Consider the following 21,120-nt stretch of genomic DNA (forward strand, 5'->3'; position numbering starts at 1 on the left):
CAATGATTGCAAAATCTGACCGTAGTGGTCGGTTTCCACAAAAATACCACTGCTACGTCTGGAAAATGAAAAAATCTGATAGCGGCAGATGGAAATGCTACGGAAAGCACCAGAATTGCTGATCCACATGCCCGCAAGTGAAATAATGATAAGATGGCGGAACTGGCAGAACGATCATTGTTTTCAGACCACTGCGTTCGTGTGAAAAGATGAATTGCACAGCTGGAGGAACGAATAAGTATGGGCGAATTTTGCGAATTCGTGGTATGAGAATTTGTGCGAAAGCATACTCACGGTCCGCAAAATCCGCGAACTTTGACGAGATTGCATATTTTTTTATTTTTGCGAGTTCGGGAAAGCGAGCTGTTCAAATCTCCCGCCGGATGTCAGCTGCGCGTCGCATCTACGTATTAGCAATTGTTTACTCTCGCGATGTGTGATCGCGGGTCCTTATGACGTATTCGCGTTCTAAAAGTCTCGCAGTGCAAGATGGCACTCCATGACGTACTTGCGGTCGAAAACTCTCACACGGTCACGCAGCCAGATCCAAAATGGCGCAGCGCACGCAAAGCGGGAGGAAAACAACTCGGCGAACTCAGAATCACGGTAAGCCAACGCCACTCGCGCAAGATTGTATTTTTGAAGCGCGACCAAGCAAAACAAATTCGCTAACTCGCGAATTGTGGATTTTTTGGCAATTTTGCAGGATTCGCGTACCGCGAAATTGCCAAAAATCCGCAAATTCCACGAGCGGATCCAATTTCCGCCCATGCTTAGAAACGATCATTGCATTCAGACCACTGAGGTCACGTGGAAAGATTAATGGCAGAGCTGGCGGAACGATCATTGTGTTCAGACCGCTGTTGTAATGCGGAAAGATGAATGGCAGAGCTGGCGGACCGATCATTGCATTCAGACCGCTGCCATTTGTGGAAGGAAGAATGGGGGTCAAATGCAACCACACTAAAAAGGCCTCCAAGTGTGCCTGTTTTTTCTGCTGCCTTTAAACACATTTGACACGCCACAATGAGACACCCCCATGGCATTGAAAAACAAACAAATCACAGGACAACATAGAGAACACACCTGACATGAATACCCCATTTTGACACATCTACATAGCTGAGTATAAAAACAACCCCTTCCCTGACCAGCATCCTTTACACAACTCCATCAGTGAAGGGCCAAACACAACAGCTGAAAGGAGAGGCAAATCATCACACATCACACCATCACAACCACCCATACCAACACACACCTCACACATCTCCACCACCACATTCCCACCTGCACTTATCACCTATTTGCACATCACACACCATGACATAGAAATAAATACCCAAATTCACAGACAATGAGTTGTCAGTGGCGGTAGATGAGATAATTAGAGTAGAACCACATTTGTAGAAAAAATCAAATATGGGAAAGAATAGTCAACAAAGTCAATGCAGTAGGAACCAACCTGCACACACTGTGTGACATCAAGAAGAGGTGGCATGACCTAAAGACCAGGGTGAAATACTCTGCACACAGGAACCATAAGGAGGCTCAAAAGACTGGTGGTGGCCGCCCCATTCCACCACTGACATTCACTGAATGGTAGGAGAAGGTGCTTGCCATACTGTATCCAGACAGTCTCAGAGGAATAGCTCGAGGAGTGGAGGCTGGTAATTACCAATAAATGTATCCCATCACATTGCCATGTACTGTCGTGCACAACTATAAAGCTACACTTCCTAGACCTAGATGCACTTACGTAGAACACACTCTTCCCAACAAATGTCTCTCATATCAACCAATTCCTTCTTCTGATTCACCTCAAAGGTAGCTAGTAATATTTCAATGGGGTTATGTGTACAGGTAGCCAGCACTTCAACTCCCACCCGGCACCCTTGTCCCACAGCTGAACAGGATGAAACACTCTCCCCACCCAAGAGCCATGTATAACCTATTTATTTCCTTCCTCTGCTCCACTTCACAGGGAGGTTGGCTTCTCAACAGGGAGGGGTGTGTTTGTACAGGTAGCCAGCGCTACAACTCCCACCAAGCACCCTTGTCCCACAGCTGAGCAGGATGGAACACTCCCCTAACCCAGAACCATGTGGCAGCCATTTCATTGCTCCACTCCACCTTACAGGTAGGTAACCTTCTCATGTTCACTTGCATCACCCCAGAGCAGGATGGAACACTCCCCTATCCAGAACCATATGACTACCATTTCATTGCTCTCTTTTAACTTACAGTTAGGTAGCCTTCTCATGCTCACTTGCTTCACCCCTGAGCAGGATGGAACACTCCCCCACCCAGTACTATTTGGCAGACATTTAATTGCTCTCCTTCACCCTACAGGTAGGTAGCTTTCTCATGCTCACTTGCATCACCCCTGAGCAGGATGCAACAGTCCCCCCACATAGAACGATGTGGCAGCCATCTCCCTCCACTGTGCCACCTAACAGCTATGTAGTCATCGTCTGCACCCTGTCATCATCCTCAAAATGCATGGAGACATATGACCAAAACATCCCTCACCTGTTAGCCAACTCTCAACAGATAAAAATGTCAAATCCAGTGTACACACAGCCAAGCACATGTATATGCCACAGCAATTACACATTGAATCACAAAGTCACAAGAGAAATAAAATCCGGGACCAATCATGCAAAGCACACAATGTAATGTGTAATTCCCATGTTGAATAGCTGAAACAGATTCTGTGAAAAGTCTACAATATGCAAGCATAAAACAAAGCGGATGTGCACACCGTTGGTAGATAATGACATGTCCTTGTAAACACTTTGGGGGTCATTATGATGGCGGATTTCCCGCATACTCCGGGCCGGTGGAAGCCACCGCCGGCCCGGAGTATGCGGGAAATCCGCCGAGGAGGCCTGAAAGACCCACCGCCAAATCAGGATGGCTGGTGGGTCTCACAATCTGTCCGCCGCTTTTCCGCCGCGGTCGGAAGGCGGCCACGGCGGAAAAGCACTAACATGGCAGGCGGTGTCTATCAGACACCGCCAGCCATATTAGGATGTAGGGAAAGTAATGCTTTTCCGCGGTGGCTTTTCCGCCATGGAAAAGCATACGGACAATCACGTTGGGGGCCCGTTGCGGGCCCCCTGGGTGAAGGTTGCGTGGGGGGTGCACATGGGGGGTACCTATGGTACCCCCCTGCCTTTGCGTGCACGAAGCGGCAGGCACCGCGCGGTGCCTGCCGCTTTGTGCATGCAAATGCACAGCTTTCGTTTTTTACATTGCGGCGGGTGCTGCTTCAAGCAGCACCCGCCGCAATGTAAAACATACAGGATGTGACCGCCAGGGTGGCGGTCACATCCTAATTGTACATGTAAAATAGTTGTTATTTACATGTCATAATAATACCAAGTCAAGTATGTACCTCTACATCATGTCACGAGGCTGAAAATCTGCTGCCAATAGCAAGAAATTGCAAAGTAAAATGTTTTGTCAGCTGAAACATACAAAACTGTGTCACAAAGGATGTGTAGTGCACCTACCTAACAATCCAACCTCTGTCCAACAGGAGATTCACAAGCAATAGCTGGTGAAAACACCACCAACCAACAGAGCCAGTTTCTCCCACCCCAAAACAAAACATGAACTCTCTGATGCTGATTCTCTACGTTTCTCAGGATGAGGAGCAACAACCAGGCCCTTCAGGACTGCCAGAGCGCACTCCGTCTCAGGGCCTCATTGTCCCCATCACCACCACAACTATCAACACACCAGCGACAACCACTATGCTGACCCCTGCTACAACAACCTGTGTTGCAGCCACCTCCACCGTCACCACTGCTGCCTGCAACACTGTCCCTTGCTCAGTAGTTACAAACACCACCACACAAGTTGAGGATGCTAGAGATAGTGTGCGGGTGCATCGACAGCCAATGACACAGGACCGTGTCAGCAGGGCAGATGGGAGGGCAACTGGGTGACAATCACATGAAGACACTGAGATAAAAGCCCCAGCCACCGTCGCAAGAGTCCTTGGTGCATATCAACTGAAGAAGGGAGAGATGGGCCAGGTTGTAGTAGAACTACATAAGCTCTGCCTGCTGCAGAGGTCCATGGACACACGAATGGGACAACTTGTGGATCTAATGGTCCAGCTTGGGGGTGTTCTGGGGGACATACATGCTGCTCAAATGACGGCTCAACACCCCTCCAGAGGCCAGCCTGCTGAAAACCCCCACCACCTCAGCTGTGGCCACAGAGATGGGTGAGTTGCAAAACCATGATTCCTCAGACACCCCTGAGCCTGCAGCAGAGGCCGCCTGCCAAAGGCAAGAGTGGCCATCCGAAAAACACCAGGGGAGGATCCTGTGGCAAAACACCAACCAAAGCCAAGCCGCTGAGCCAGCCATGGTGGCACATGTGTTGCACTGATCATTGACATTGTTGATTATCCAATCCCACGTTGCCATGTTGCTGGAAGGAGTTTGTTGGACTGTGTAATTCTATTAATATGGGGACTACTCTATTTGTCTCCTTTACCATCACTGCCAACTCATACACTCACTATGCACAAATTACCTTACATCCTTTTTAATCTTTACACAATCTAATAGAAAATAAACATTATTTACACACCTATGCCTTTGAGTCAGTTCCATGTTTACACAGTATGTACAATGTCAACTCTAATTCCAATGTACCACAAGCTCTGATTGTGATGAGACATTGATGGGGCGAAGGAACCTAGAAAGACACAAGAGGATGACATTAAGTTGTCAGGTGATGCCATTACAGCAACGATTCATAAAGGGGGTGGTGATGGACAGAGTATCTGAATTAAGCAGAACACTCCTACCCAGTCAAAAGATCAGGGCTTGATCCATCACCGTTTTTTAGCTCACTGCACCATCCCAGCTCAGAACCTGGCTACATGCAAATTAGTCTGGCCCTGGCCCAGTGCATCATGGGAACAGGGCAGACCAAACTACCAAGCCAATTCTTTACTGGAAAGGAAACAAGCTTCCGGGGACCGGTTTCTGGCTCAGACATGAGTCCCTTGCTCACTGCACCATCAGGATTCAAGCAAGCCGGGCCGAAGACGGCTGCAATGCCAGAAACCGGTCCCCGGAAGCTTGTTTCCTTTCCAGTAAAGAATTGGCTTGGTAGTTTGGTCTGCCCTGTTCCCATGATGCACTGGGCCAGGGACAGACTAATTTGCATGTAGCCAGGTTCTGAACTGGGATGGTGCAGTGAGCTAAAAAACGGTGATGGATCAAGCCCTGATCTTTTGACTGGGTAGGAGTGTTCTGCTTAATTCAGATACTCTGTCCATCACCACCCCCTTTTCTGAATCGTTTTGGCCACTATAGGAGTGGAAGGGTATGCTCAGACATGAGTCCCTTGCTCACTGCACCATCAGGATTCAAGCAAGCCGGGCCGAAGACGGCTGCAATGCCAGAAACCGGTCCCCGGAAGCTTGTTTCCTTTCCAGTAAAGAATTGGCTTGGTAGTTTGGTCTGCCCTGTTCCCATGATGCACTGGGCCAGGGACAGACTAATTTGCATGTAGCCAGGTTCTGAACTGGGATGGTGCAGTGAGCTAAAAAACGGTGATGGATCAAGCCCTGATCTTTTGACTGGGTAGGAGTGTTCTGCTTAATTCAGATACTCTGTCCATCACCACCCCCTTTTCTGAATCGTTTTGGCCACTATAGGAGTGGAAGGGTATGCTCAGACATGAGTCCCTTGCTCACTGCACCATCAGGATTCAAGCAAGCCGGGCCGAAGACGGCTGCAATGCCAGAAACCGGTCCCCGGAAGCTTGTTTCCTTTCCAGTAAAGAATTGGCTTGGTAGTTTGGTCTGCCCTGTTCCCATGATGCACTGGGCCAGGGACAGACTAATTTGCATGTAGCCAGGTTCTGAACTGGGATGGTGCAGTGAGCTAAAAAACGGTGATGGATCAAGCCCTGATCTTTTGACTGGGTAGGAGTGTTCTGCTTAATTCAGATACTCTGTCCATCACCACCCCCTTTTCGGAATCGTTTTGGCCACTATAGGAGTGGAAGGGTATGCTCAGACATGAGTCCCTTGCTCACTGCACCATCAGGATTCAAGCAAGCCGGGCCGAAGACGGCTGCAATGCCAGAAACCGGTCCCCGGAAGCTTGTTTCCTTTCCAGTAAAGAATTGGCTTGGTAGTTTGGTCTGCCCTGTTCCCATGATGCACTGGGCCAGGGACAGACTAATTTGCATGTAGCCAGGTTCTGAACTGGGATGGTGCAGTGAGCTAAAAAACGGTGATGGATCAAGCCCTGATCTTTTGACTGGGTAGGAGTGTTCTGCTTAATTCAGATACTCTGTCCATCACCACCCCCTTTTCTGAATCGTTTTGGCCACTATAGGAGTGGAAGGGTATGCTCAGACATGAGTCCCTTGCTCACTGCACCATCAGGATTCAAGCAAGCCGGGCCGAAGACGGCTGCAATGCCAGAAACCGGTCCCCGGAAGCTTGTTTCCTTTCCAGTAAAGAATTGGCTTGGTAGTTTGGTCTGCCCTGTTCCCATGATGCACTGGGCCAGGGACAGACTAATTTGCATGTAGCCAGGTTCTGAACTGGGATGGTGCAGTGAGCTAAAAAACGGTGATGGATCAAGCCCTGATCTTTTGACTGGGTAGGAGTGTTCTGCTTAATTCAGATACTCTGTCCATCACCACCCCCTTTTCTGAATCGTTTTGGCCACTATAGGAGTGGAAGGGTATGCTCAGACATGAGTCCCTTGCTCACTGCACCATCAGGATTCAAGCAAGCCGGGCCGAAGACGGCTGCAATGCCAGAAACCGGTCCCCGGAAGCTTGTTTCCTTTCCAGTAAAGAATTGGCTTGGTAGTTTGGTCTGCCCTGTTCCCATGATGCACTGGGCCAGGGACAGACTAATTTGCATGTAGCCAGGTTCTGAACTGGGATGGTGCAGTGAGCTAAAAAACGGTGATGGATCAAGCCCTGATCTTTTGACTGGGTAGGAGTGTTCTGCTTAATTCAGATACTCTGTCCATCACCACCCCCTTTTCTGAATCGTTTTGGCCACTATAGGAGTGGAAGGGATTGCTCAGACATGAGTCCCTTGCTCACTGCACCATCAGGATTCAAGCAAGCCGGGCCGAAGACGGCTGCAATGCCAGAAACCGGTCCCCGGAAGCTTGTTTCCTTTCCAGTAAAGAATTGGCTTGGTAGTTTGGTCTGCCCTGTTCCCATGATGCACTGGGCCAGGGACAGACTAATTTGCATGTAGCCAGGTTCTGAACTGGGATGGTGCAGTGAGCTAAAAAACGGTGATGGATCAAGCCCTGATCTTTTGACTGGGTAGGAGTGTTCTGCTTAATTCAGATACTCTGTCCATCACCACCCCCTTTTCTGAATCGTTTTGGCCACTATAGGAGTGGAAGGGTATGCTCAGACATGAGTCCCTTGCTCACTGCACCATCAGGATTCAAGCAAGCCGGGCCGAAGACGGCTGCAATGCCAGAAACCGGTCCCCGGAAGCTTGTTTCCTTTCCAGTAAAGAATTGGCTTGGTAGTTTGGTCTGCCCTGTTCCCATGATGCACTGGGCCAGGGACAGACTAATTTGCATGTAGCCAGGTTCTGAACTGGGATGGTGCAGTGAGCTAAAAAACGGTGATGGATCAAGCCCTGATCTTTTGACTGGGTAGGAGTGTTCTGCTTAATTCAGATACTCTGTCCATCACCACCCCCTTTTCTGAATCGTTTTGGCCACTATAGGAGTGGAAGGGTATGCTCAGACATGAGTCCCTTGCTCACTGCACCATCAGGATTCAAGCAAGCCGGGCCGAAGACGGCTGCAATGCCAGAAACCGGTCCCCGGAAGCTTGTTTCCTTTCCAGTAAAGAATTGGCTTGGTAGTTTGGTCTGCCCTGTTCCCATGATGCACTGGGCCAGGGACAGACTAATTTGCATGTAGCCAGGTTCTGAACTGGGATGGTGCAGTGAGCTAAAAAACGGTGATGGATCAAGCCCTGATCTTTTGACTGGGTAGGAGTGTTCTGCTTAATTCAGATACTCTGTCCATCACCACCCCCTTTTCTGAGCCATTACAGCAACAACACACCACTAGTAATCACCTTGCAAGATTAATCACACATAACAATGACCAACACTATCACCATAGAGATAAGGTAAGTGGAAACCAATACACTGTGCCACACACATCAGCCATTAGCAGTAAGCCAACAACAGCTAGCATCCAACCCCCTCATCTGTGCTTCAGTAGAATATGATAAATAGAATTGTCATTTAACATTATAAATGTAAATATCCCATACTATTAATACAAATGAAAAGTTAAAGAAGAGAGTCAAAGATCTTAGCTCCACAGGGTAAGAGATTGGAGCGAGTTAATTCAAAGGATATTTGACAAAGAGAGAGGCGATAGTTAGAAGTTTTTAACTATTGTATTATTCTAATTACAGGTTTCATTAAAAACAAAAACACTGAAGATGAGACAGAAGGTGTAGCAAATGCAAGCAGAGAAGAACCTGAGAAGCTAAGCAGTCTCTTTTATGTCCCCTTCCCATTTCCCCTGCGGGGTTCACCAAGAGAACTTGTTATCAGTCGACTCGGGTGGAGGTTCACGGGGGGGGGAGAATTTGGAAAGTACCACATTCTGCTCCAATGTGAGTACAAAGAGCTAAGGAGTATTATCTGGGCCTTGACACAATGTCATATGTTCAATGTTAACTTACACTCAAGTGAAGTAGATGTCGTTGAGCTGTTGACGCAGGTCAACACCTTCCTCTTCTCCACTATCGTCACTAGGTATGTGTGGATTTGTAGCGGGGTATCTGCTGCTCATTATCATCCAGAATCCGGGGGATCTCTTTGTGCAAGGCCAGGTTGTGGAGCATGCAGCATGCAACTATGATCTGACACACCTTTTAGGGAGAGTAGAGTAGCGCACCAACATCTAGCCTTCAGAAGTCCGAAAGCATACTTCACTACACGATGTGTCCACCCATGTGCATCATTGAAGCAGACTTTCCCTGGGTCCTTGGATTGCTCAGTGGGCTCAACAGCCAAGGCTGGTTGTGATACGCAGAATCACCTTGTTGTGAGAAACATCGACCAAGTTTGTAATACAAATAGTTGAGCAGAACAGCAGGTCACATACTTACTCACCAACAAGCCATGCACACTCCGGATGCAGATTTCTCATCAAATGTAATGTAATGTAATGTAAACTGATACTTGTATAGCGCACTACTCACCCGCAAGGGTCTCAAGGAGCTTGTACGAATACCGCTGTGGAACCCATCCTGGCTTTCCCTGTGAGGTGTCCACTCCTGGGCACCCCCAAGGTGGAGGCCAGGCATCCTTAGTGTTATGGGGGCCGTTGTGGAGATTAAGCAAGCTATTGCCCAGAGTTGCAGATTGGGACTCCATGATTGGAATAGGCACCGAGGCGAGAATTATCAGGTCCGTGGAATTTTGAGCCCAAGACGCGCCGAGGCGGGGAATTGAACCCTGGTCCCGGGGTAGACCTCTGCATCAGGGTCTGCCGCTCTAACCATTAAGCCACACTTCTCCAATGTGGGATGATGCTGTTACTCAGTATGTAGGAGTCATGTGCAGAACCCAGATATTTGGCACATACATGAGAGATAATCATACCCACTTGGCATACCACTTGCACATTGATGGAATGGTAATGCTTCCTGTTACTGTAGATGTGCTCACGTGCCTGTAGTTGAACTAGGCCAAGGTGTGTGCAGTCAATGGCTCCAACAACATTAGGTATGTGACCATGGTCATAAAATTCCCCCTTCACACCTGCCAATTCATGTCTCCTTGGAAAGTGGATGTAGCGGTCCTTGTAGGTCAACAATGTGAACAGGACATCGCACAGTACCATGCTGAACATAGGTTGAGACATCCCACCAGCGATGGGCACCGTGTACTGAAACAAACCAGTGTCAAAGAAATGCAGTGCACCCATCACCTTTCTTTTGGTGTCAAAGATGTTGGATATATTCTATGAGGCCTCAAATGGGACTCCAACTGAGCACATAGCTCTTGAAGGGTAAGGCGATTCAGACAGAATTTCCTTATGATGTCCTCATCCTCCATGCTATCCAGCACTGGGAAAGGCCGATACACAGTTGGTCATCTCCTACGTATTCTGAAAGAGGTCACATGTAAATATGAGTCACATGTGAGATGTGGCAAACATCCTACATAATGACTAATATAGCCCAACATTGACAGGACAGTGAAATCAGCTTAATGCACAAGTCACATGCACAGGCACCTTGATGTACTGTAGTCATTCATGGGGGAAGGATATACATACTAACTACTGTCACATCAGAATTAGACTATGTGAATAGTATATGGTACACTCCTACATCTTGTGTCACCATCCCTGTGTGTAGCTGACATAGCACATGTGGCAAATAGCAACAATGCTGAGTTGTACAAAGCTGCTGCCACTGCCCAACCTTCTTGCTTTAGTCTCACAAAGCACAACATCATTACTAAATGAGCACAATGAGTGTAAGCTGAACAACTATCAATATAAATAAAGCACTTTATACAGTGATATAGGCACATTATGTGGACAGACCATTATGACTGTGGGATGAGTTGCCATCTCTCACATTAGCTTGTTTACAAAAAAGACTCAATTACACCTCAAATCTGTATACATGCTCAAAAAGATTACATTTGAAATGTGAGTAAGTACATACCAATGCATTTAATCATGTGTACTGTCATGACATGTGTGGGCATTATAGAGTTAAATGTCACACTCTCATTTCACTTTACAACCAGGTGCAAGAATATAGTATAAATGTATAGTGATCAATGATGCAATTTGCAAAGAGACAATGCTATAGCACAAGGTGTCCATAGGTGCGGTAAGCGTGCACCGCCACTGCGGTCACAGGCAATGGCCACAATTGAAAGATGACGGATTGCCGTAGAGACCACCTGGCCCCTGTGGTGTGACACCACCTATGCGAATGTCATTGCAGCCAATGGGAGCCGCCATTGCGGTAGTGCAATACATTTTTTCTACTCGCCGTAGGCGTGCACTGCCACTGCGGTCACAGGCATTGGCCACAATTGATAGATGCCTGATTGCGGTAGAGATCACCAGGCCGCGCGGTGTGACACTGCCTATGCAAATGTCATTGCAGCCAATGGGAGCCGCCATCACCACTCAACCCGGTCTAACCATCCCTCAGGCTCCCATATCCACGGATCCCTCTACCTCAGCCAAGTCTCTCCCTCCCAGGTCAACTCCACCGAATAGCCCAGACAATCAGCCTCCTCCCAGTTCAACTTCCACCCAATGTTGAATCTAAGTCCCCCTTCCCACCCCATTCTCCCCTGAGCGGTGCATGGACTTCCCATTTGAGGCCCCTATCCTGTGGTGATCCCCATGGCAGTGGACTGTGTGACATCTTTTTGGCACAGGTTTTCATGCACACATGTGCAGACTTTAAATTTAGACTGGCCGATGGCCTTAATGTTTTGCACTTTTGATGCTGATACAGAGATTATGTAATAAAGATTGTAATTTATATTCTGAGCTTTGTCGCTACCCTTGCTAATGATGCAGTGCAATGTATGTGTATATGTTCATCTGTTACATGCTCGGTCATCCACATTCACATTGGCATCGGCTTGATTTTCTTTTGTAGAGGTTGTCAGAGGTTCCAGCCACTTTTGTGCTTTTTACTCAGAGGCTTGAGGGGGCAATGATGCTTGTCTGTGATGGTATACTCTTGTCCTTATCATTCCATTGTCTGTTTTCTAGTTTTGTACACGTGTCATATTTGGAAGCTGTACCACAACAGCAGAGAATTCTACACACATGGTAACTTGCGGGGTGGACAGGGTCTGTCATATCTGAGGAATCTATCTTGATGTGTACACAGTAGTGTGGATGTGTAGACATCTTGTGTAGGCCTGGCTTCATAGTAACATGGGTACATTAGAATGTGTGTACTTGAGTCATACAGTATAATTGTCCTTTCATTAGCTGAAGTGTTGATGAGTATGTGCCCTTGAGCATGACCCTTACACACATGTATGATCCAGTTAATGAGTGCCTGTTTGTTTACATGATCAGACACCTGCTGTAGATTGTGGGCACATGTAGGAGTTGTTTGTTGAGCAATGTGCAGTGTGTCAGTATGACCTTGAAGTCCTGGGGTACACATACTTGTTGTCAATGTCATTTGTGAGTTTGCAGAGTGTGCCACTGCAATGTCTGTGTTGTGGTGTTACGATCGGCCATGGCTCTTGCTTTTGTTTGTGCTCACTGTGCTGACTGGCTCAGGCAAACAAACATTATAAGTTACTTCTCATATACATTCAAGTCATTTTACACTTTATTTTGACCACTATGTGTTATTCAGAGTCATACCAACCCCAAGAGGAGCTTTTGATACCTACACATTGTGAGTTACTCATCTATGTGTTTTTGCTCTGTACACTCCTCACCTGTACAATACTAATGTATGTTCCACTTCGGTCTAATATCTTCCAACCCATGCCTTGCCATTGTTTGACCCTCCCCACCACTTCATAGTTTGACACTATGCTGTGGACGGATGATCTGTGTCTAAAACCAATGTGCCCCTCAAGACTGTTTCACAATTTGTTATGTGATATTTTCTTCTACTTGATTGCAGTCATGGTTGCTCATGTACAGTGCACATGATTTTCCAGCACAGTCCTCTAGTCAGGTTCCATGCATCTGTGTTTTCCTGAGTTGTGCAGCAGTAGGTGATAGCTAAAGTATGTATCTGTTTGATGAGGTACTACTACCCTTCCCGAGTGTGATGTAATCTGTGCGCTGTGATGATTTGTGATATTAAAGTTCATGGTGGATCACTCAGATATGTGTGATAATGGTTTTAGTGGAGTTCACACATGGTTTACTGAGCCTGCACTGCTGTCAGTGGATGTTGCATTGTCCTTGCCAGGTGTGAGTCCCCCTGATGTCCAGCTATGTTTGCTATGTAATATTTTCGTATGTGCATATGATATGTACTTGTTGTTGAGGGATGCAATCGTTATCCTGAGTTGGCTCTTTCTACCGTCTGGTCCATGTGTGTTTAATGTTTTTTAGCATGACATTGTGTATGAGGAGTTTGTGTATTTGACTACATTCAGATGTGTGTTCAATTTGTACTTTGCATTTCTTGTGTGAATGTCACATACAGCAATGTGGAGTCTTATTCATTAGCTTGATTTGAGTGCACAATTGTGCTACTGCCACCTATATTTGAACAGTCACGTGTCAGGATTGTGCATGTGAATGTTTGTGCTACACATTGACACCATGCTCACTTTGTAACTGGTGGAGTGTCTATGTCTGTGTTTGCAATTCTCTAGCCTCTTAATGCATTTCTGTTCCTTTTTTCTGCAGTTCTCTTGCCTTTTTCTGTGCCCCTATTGCCTCCTTCTGCATGTATGCTGCTTCTTTCTGCACTTCTGTTGCTTCTTTGTGCACCTCTCTAGCTTCTTTCTGCATGCCTCTTTCCTCTTTATGCATCCCTCTTGCCTCTTTCTGCATCAATGTTTCCTCTGTTGGTACCTCTCTTGCCTGTTTCTGCAATAGTCTTGCCTCTGTCTGCACCCCTCCTATATATTTCTGCACCTCACTTGCCTCTTTCTCCACTTCTCTTATCTGTTTCTGAACCCCACTTGCATATTTCTGCACCTCACTTGTCTCTTTCTGCACTTCTCTTGCTTTTTTCTTGACCTCTCTTGTTTCTTTTGGCAACTCTCTTGTCATTTTCATCACTTCTATTACTTCTTTCTGCACCTCTGTTGCTTCTTTCAGCACTTCGCTTGCCTCTTTCAACATTTTGCTTGCCTCTTTCTACACCCTTCTTGCAACATTCTGCACTTCTCCTGCCTCTTTCTGCTCCTCTGTTGCTTCTTTCAGTACTTCTCTTGCCTCTTTTGTCACCCCTCATGCCTTCCTGCACCATACTGGCCTCTTTCTGTATCCATCTTCCCTTTTTCTGCACCTCTCTTTCCTCTTTCTGCACCTATCTTGCTTCTTTCTGCAGTTCTGTTGCCTCTTTCTGTACCCCTCTTACCTCTTTCTGCACCTCTGTAGGTTCTTTCTGCACTTCTCTTGCTTTTTTCTGCACCCCCTATTGCGTCTTTCTGCACCTCTCTTACCTCTTTCTACACCCCTGTTCCCTCATTCTGCACCTCTCTTGCCTGTTTCTACAACTCTCATGCCTCTTTCTGCATTTGTCTTACCTCCAATTGTTCCCCTGTTGCTTCTTTCTGCACTTCTGCCTGTTTCTGTACCCCTATTGCCTTCTTCTGGACCTATGTTGGTTCTTTCTGTACTTATCATCCTTCGTTCTGCTCCTCTCTTGCTTTTTTATGCATCCTTCTTGCCTCTTTCTGCACCCCTCTTTCCTCTTTCTGTACCCCTCTCGCATCTTTCTGCACCGCTGTTCCCTCTTGCTGCATTTCTTGTGCCTCTTTCGGCACCTCTCCTGCCCCTATCTGTAGTTATCTTGCCTCTTTCTGCAACTCTGTTGCTCCTTTCTACACTTCTATTACCTCTTTCTGCACTAATTTTGCCTCAGCTGCACCCTGTTGGTTCTTTCTGCACTTCGCTTGCCTCTTTCTGCACCTCTCTTGCCTATTTCTGCACCTCTATTGACTATTCCTGTACTTCTCTTGTTGCTTTCTGCAGCTGTTTTGTTTCCTTCTGCACTTCTCTTGCCTCCTTCTACTTTTGTGTTGCTTTTTTCTGCAATTCCCTAGCCTTTTCATGCATTTCTGTTCCTTCTTTCTGCAGTTCTCTTGCCTCTTTCTGTACCCCGATCACCTCCTTCTGTACCTATGTTGGTTCGTTCTGCACTTCTGTTGCTTCTTTGTGCGCCTCTCTTGCTTCTTTCAGTATGCCTCTTTCTACAAACTCTTGTGCTACTTTCTGCCATTTTCTTGCCACGTTCTTCATCCCTGTTTCCTATTTCTGTACCTCTTGTGCCTGTTTCTGCAACACTCTTTCCTCTTTCTGCAGTTCTCTTGCCTCCTTTTTAACCTCTCTTGCTTCTTTCTACACTTTTCTTGCCTCTGTCTGTACCCTTCTTGTATATTTAGGCATCTCACTTGCCTCTTTCCTCACCTCTCTTGAGTCTTTCTGCACTTCTCTTGCTTTTTTCTGTACCTCTCTTTTTTTTAAGCAACTCTCATGTCTTTTTCATCACTTATCTTGCTTCTTTCTGCACCTCTGTTTCTTCTTTCTGCACTTCTGTTGACTCTTTCTGCATCTCTGTTCTTCTTTCGGTACTTCTCTTGCCTCTTTCAATACTTTTCTTGCCTCTTCCAGCTCCTCTGTTGCTTCTTTCAGTACTTTTTTTGCCTCCTTCTTCACCCCTCATGCCTTTCTGCACCATACTGGCCTCTTTCTGTACCCCTCCTCTCTCTTTCTGTACCACTCTTGCCTCTTTCTGCACCTATCTTTCTGCAGTTCTCTGGCCTCTTTCTGTACCCCTCTTACCTCATTCTGCACCTCTGTAGGTTCTTACTGCACTTCTCTTGCTTCTTTCTGAGCCACTATTGCTTCTCTCTGCACCCCTCTTGCCTCTTTCTGCAACCCTCTTCCCATTTTCTGCAATTCTCTTACCTCTTTCTGTACCACTGTTCACTCATTGAGCACCTCTCTTGCTTGTTTCTAAAACTATCATGCCTCTTTCTGCATTTGTCGTGCCTCCTTCTGCAGCTCTGCTGCTTCTTTTTGCATTTATGCCTGTTTCTGCACCGCTATTGCCTACTTCTGCACCTATGTTGGTTCTTTCTGCGCTTCTGTTACTTTTTTATGCATGCCTCTTGCCTCTTTCTGCATCCCTCTTGCCTCTTTCTGCACCCCGTTCCTTCTTTCTGCACCTCTCTTGCCTGTTCCTGCAATTCGCTTGCCTCTTTTTGCAGTTATCATGCCTCTTTCTGCATCTCTCCTGCCCCTATCTGCAATTCTCTTGCCTCTTTCGGCAACTCTGTTGTGTCTTCCTACACTTCTATTACCTCTGTCTGCATCCATGTTGCCTCTGTTTGCACCTCTGTTGCTTCTTTCTGTACCTCTTTTGCCTCTTTCTGTATCCCTGCTCCATCTTTCTTCACCTCTCTTGCCTCTTTCTGCACTTCTGCAACTTTCTGCACTGTGTGTTGTTTCTTTCTGCTTTTCACTTGCTTCTTTCTGCTTTTGTGTTGCTTTCTTCTGCAATTCTCTAGCATCTTTCTGCATTTCTGTTCCTTCTTTCTGTACTTGTCTTGCCTCTTTCTGCATCTTTATTGCTTCTTTCAGTACATCTCTTTCCTCTTTCTGTACCCATCTAGCCTCTTACTGCACCTCTGTTGGTTCTTTCTGTACTTCCCTTGCTTCTTTCTGGACCTCTCTTGCTTCTTTCTGCACCCCACTGTCTCTTTCTGTACCTCACTTGCCTCTTTCTGCTGCTCACTTGCCTCTTTCTGCACTTCTCTTGCTTTCTTCTGCACTTCTCTTGTTTCTTTCGGCAACTCTTGTGTCTCTTTCATCACTTCTTTTGCCTCTTTCTCACCTCTGATGCTTCTTTCAGCACTTCTCTTCCCTCTTCCTGAATGTCTCTTACCTCCTTATGCACCTCTGTTGCTATATTCTGCACTTCTCTTGCCTGTTTCTGCACCCCTCTGACCCTGTTCTGCACCTATATTGGTTCTTTCTGCACTTATCTAGCTTCTTTCTGTACCTTTCTTGCTTCTTTCTATAGGCATCTTACCTCTTTCTGCATCCCCCTTCCCTCGTTCTGCACCCCTCTTGCCTCCTGCTGCACCCCGTTCGCTCTTTCTGCCTCTCTCTTGCCTGTTTCTACAATTCTCTTGCCTTTTCCTGTACCTCTCAAGCTTCTTCCTGCACCCCTCTTGCTTCTTTCTGCACCTCTCTTGCTCCTTTCTTGATTCTTTCTGTATTCCTCTTGCCTCTTTCTGTATCCTCTTCCCTCTTTCTGCACATCTCTCGCCTCTTTCTGCACCTCCCCTGCCCCAGCTACAGTTCTCATACCTCTTTTTACACCTCTGTTGTTTCTTTCTATACTTTTTGTATCTCTTTTTGCACTCATCTTGCCTCTTTCTGCATCCCTCATGCCTCTGTCTGTACCCCTAATCCCTCATTCTGCACCTTTCTTGCCTGTTCCTGCAAATCTCTTGCATCTTTCTGAAGTTCGCTTGCCTCTTTCTGCACCTCACTTGCTGCTTTCCACACCCCTCTTGCTTCTTTCCACACCTCTCTTACTTCTTTCTGCACCCCTCTTGCCTCTTTCTGTACTTCTCTAGCCTCTTTCTGTATGTCTTTCATCTCTTACGGCACCCCTGTTCCCTCTGTCTGCACCTCTCTTGCTTGTTTCTGCAACTCTCTTGCCTCTTTCTGCAGTACGCTTGCTTCTTTCTGCACCTCACTTGCTTCTATCTGCACCCCTCTTGCTTCTTTTCGTACCTCTCTTAGGGCCAGATGTAGGTAATTCCTATTTACTGACTCTTAAATACCGAATCATACCGATTCGGTATTTAAGAGTAGGTAAATAGGAAGGAGGCATATGTAGGTAAATCTCATTTCTAATTTACCGAGTCTGTAACAGTCGGTATTTACCGATTCTGTAAATACCGAAACGATTTGATTCCTATGGGCCTTGAAGACCATAGGAATCAATGTGAAATACCGATTCAGTATTTACAGAATAGGTAAATACCGAATCCTGCAAGGGTGCAGGGGGTGTCACCCCAAGTACAGGCTTGTGTGACATGTGGCACACAGACATGCCCTAAGGGCATGTCTGTGTGTCACATTGCACAGGTGTGCATGCCCAGATGAGCATGCACACCTGAATTCGGTAGGGGTGGTAAAATACCGACTCTTAAGGGCCTGTGGCACTCTTAGGAGTGCCACCTACATATGGATTTACCAAAGTGGTAAATTTACCGATTCGGTAAATATACCGATTCTGTAAATAACTACCCACCTACATCTCAAAAGCCAAATACCGGTCGGTAACGGCCGAAATCGGCCGTTACCGACCGGTATTTGGCTACCTACATCTGGCCCTTACTTCTTTCTCGACCCCTCTTGCCTGTTTCTGTACTTCTCTTGCCTGTTTCTATACCTCTCTTGCCTCTTTCTTTACCATTCTTGCCTCTTTCTGCAACTAACATGCTTCTTTATGCACCTCTCCTGTCCCAAGCTGTAGTTCTCTTGCCTCTTTCTGCACCTCTGTTGCTTCTTTCTACACTTTTCTTACCTCTTTGTGCACTTATCTTGCCTCTTTCAGTACCCCTGCTCCTTAATTTCTGCACCTCTCTTTTCTGTTTATAGACCTCTCTTGCCTCTTTCTGCACTTCTCCTGCCGCTTTGTGCACTTCTGTTGCAACTTTCTGTACTTCTCTTGCCTCTTTCTGCACTTATTTTGCCTTTTTCTGCATCTCTATTGCTTCTTTCAGCACTTCTTTTGCCTCTTTCTGCACCACACTTGCCTCTTTCTGCACCTCTGTTCGTTCTTTCTGCACTTCCTTTGCTTATTTCTGTACCTCTCTTACTTCTTTCTGCACCCCTCTTGCCTTTTTCTACACCTCACTTGCCTCTTTCTGTACATCACTTGCTTGTTTCTGCAATCCTCTTGTTTCTTTCAGCAACTCTCTTGTCTCTTTCATCACTTATCTGGCCTCTTTCTCACCTCTGTTGCTTCTTTCAGCACTTCTCTTCCCTCTTTCTACAACTCTCTTGCTACTTTCTGCAATTCTCTTGCCTTCTTCTGAACCTCTGTTGCTTCTTTTTGTACCTCGCTTGCCTCTTTCTGCTCTTCTCTTGCCTATTTTTGTACCTCTCTTGCCTGTTTCTTCAACTCACTTGCTACATTATGCAGTTCTCCTGCCTCCTTCTGTACCTCTGGTGGTTCTTTCTGTAACTCACTTGCCTCTCTCTGCACTTCCCTTGCCTATTCCTGTACCTCTCTAACTCCTTTCTGCAGCTCACTTGCCTCTTTCTGCACTTTTCTTGATTTTTTCTGCACCTCTCTTGTTTCTTTCTGCAACACTCTTATCTCTTTAATCACTTCCCTTGCTTCTTACTGTACCTCAGTTGCTTCTTTCACCACTTCTCCAGCCTGCTTCTGTACTTCTCCTGCCTGTTTATGCACCTTCTCTTGTCTATTTCTGCACTTCACCTGCTTCTTCCTGCACCCATTCTGCCTCTTTCTACACTCTTCTACCTCCTTTCTTTACCACTCTTGAATTTTTCTGCACGCCTGTCCGCTCTTTCTGCATCTTTTATTGCCTGTTTCTGCACCTCTCTCGCCTCTTTCTGCACTTCTCTTGCATCTTTCTTCACATCAGTTCTCCATTTCTGCTGCTTCTTTCTGCATTTCTCCTGCCACTTTCTGCACCCCTCTTGCCTTTTTCTGTAGCTCTGTTGCTTCCTTCTGAACCACCCTTGCCTCTTTTTGTACCTCTCTTGACTCTTTTTACAGTTATCTTCCCTCTTTCTGCATATCTGTTGCTTCTTTCTACACTTCTCTTGCCCTTTTCTGCACCCCTCTTGCCTCTTTCTGCACTTCTTTTGCTTCTTTCTGTACTCCTCCTTCTTCTTTCTGCACCATTCACGCCACCTTCTGTACTTCTCTTGCCTCGTTGTGCACCTCTCTTGCTTCTTTCTGCACTTCTCTTGCTCATTTCTGCATTTCTGTTGATTCTTTCGGCACTTTTCTTGCCTCTTTCTAGATTTCTGTTGCCTCTTTCTGTACTTCTGTTTCTTCTTTCCGTACCCCTCTTCCCTCTTTCTGTATCTCTTTTGCCTCTTTCTGCACCTCTCTTGCCTCTTTCTACAGTTCACTTGCCTCTCTGAGAGAGGATAGTGGCATTTTCATCAGAGGGAGTTGCAATTAACCCTGAAAATGTGGAGTGTGACATGAGCCAGAGACAGGAAACCTCAGAGAAGGGTACATCGTCAACCACCACCTTAGGAGAGGGAATGGCAGGTACAGGTCTCCTGCTCCTGAGGAGGGATGTGGCTTACCCAGGTGCATGAGAGTGTCTTCAGTATGGTTAGAAGGAGGGAGGGGAGAAGGGAGGAAGATATGACTCAGTAGGACATGGTCTAAAACAAAAGAAAGAAGGGGAAGAGAAGGTGAGAACGTGGGAGAAATAAAGGAAGAGAAGGTGGGAGAGGCCTATCCTTTTTCCCTAAAAACCAAGTTACTGTCCCGAAAAGGACTGTCCATAAGCCCACCCGCAAACACTGGCTAAATTTAAGATATGTGTGGGATATTGTCATATGTAGCGTTATCAATATTTTGATGACACATGTTCTAATGTATGTTAATTTTAGTGCTGATTCTCACCAAAAACACAGTGGTAATGAAAAGTCCCAAATGCAAGCTTGCACACAGTCCTCAGACATGCATGAGGTTTGCATGCACATCTTGCGCGGTAGCATTGTTTGCTTTGCAAGGGCAAGTACTATTTGTCCTCTATCTACACTGCTAAAAATAAGGACCCTTGAATCTTTTTACATCTTCATTTTTATGCAGATAAAGATTATATTTTTAACTGTAATTTATTTAATGTTTTGCTCATGTAAAATAGTGTGACATTACTACCCAGCAGAGCAGTGTGCTTACCCCACTCCTCTCATTCTTCACTGTTAGTTTGTCAAAAAGTCCTTTTTGTGCTTTTATGTTATGCTATATTAGTGGATTAAAATTATCTAGGGATAAAATGACGAACTGAGAGCATGTTTGATACAAATAAATACTAAGATCATTATTAGCTTGTAATGTTCAGGCTTTTAAGCAGCAGGGGGAGAAAACTGTGGACAGAAGGTCTAGTTCTCGCACAGTATGGTATGCGTTAACACACACATAAGTCACAGACTCCCATAAGCCAGCACACCAGCTTGTCATGCATATGCATTACATACTTCTGATACAATATTAGTATGTCATGTTGAGCTAAATATGCAGCCTCAAATGGTGTACTGCAATTGTCAAGTAAGTGCATAAAACTGAAATGAGGAAGTATGTGTGAAGTTTCTATGTAGGAGATAGCGAAAAAAGTATTAACATAGAATA

This window comes from Lissotriton helveticus, chromosome 2_1 (assembly GCF_964261635.1).
Source record: "Lissotriton helveticus chromosome 2_1, aLisHel1.1, whole genome shotgun sequence".
NCBI lineage: Eukaryota > Metazoa > Chordata > Amphibia > Caudata > Salamandridae > Lissotriton > Lissotriton helveticus.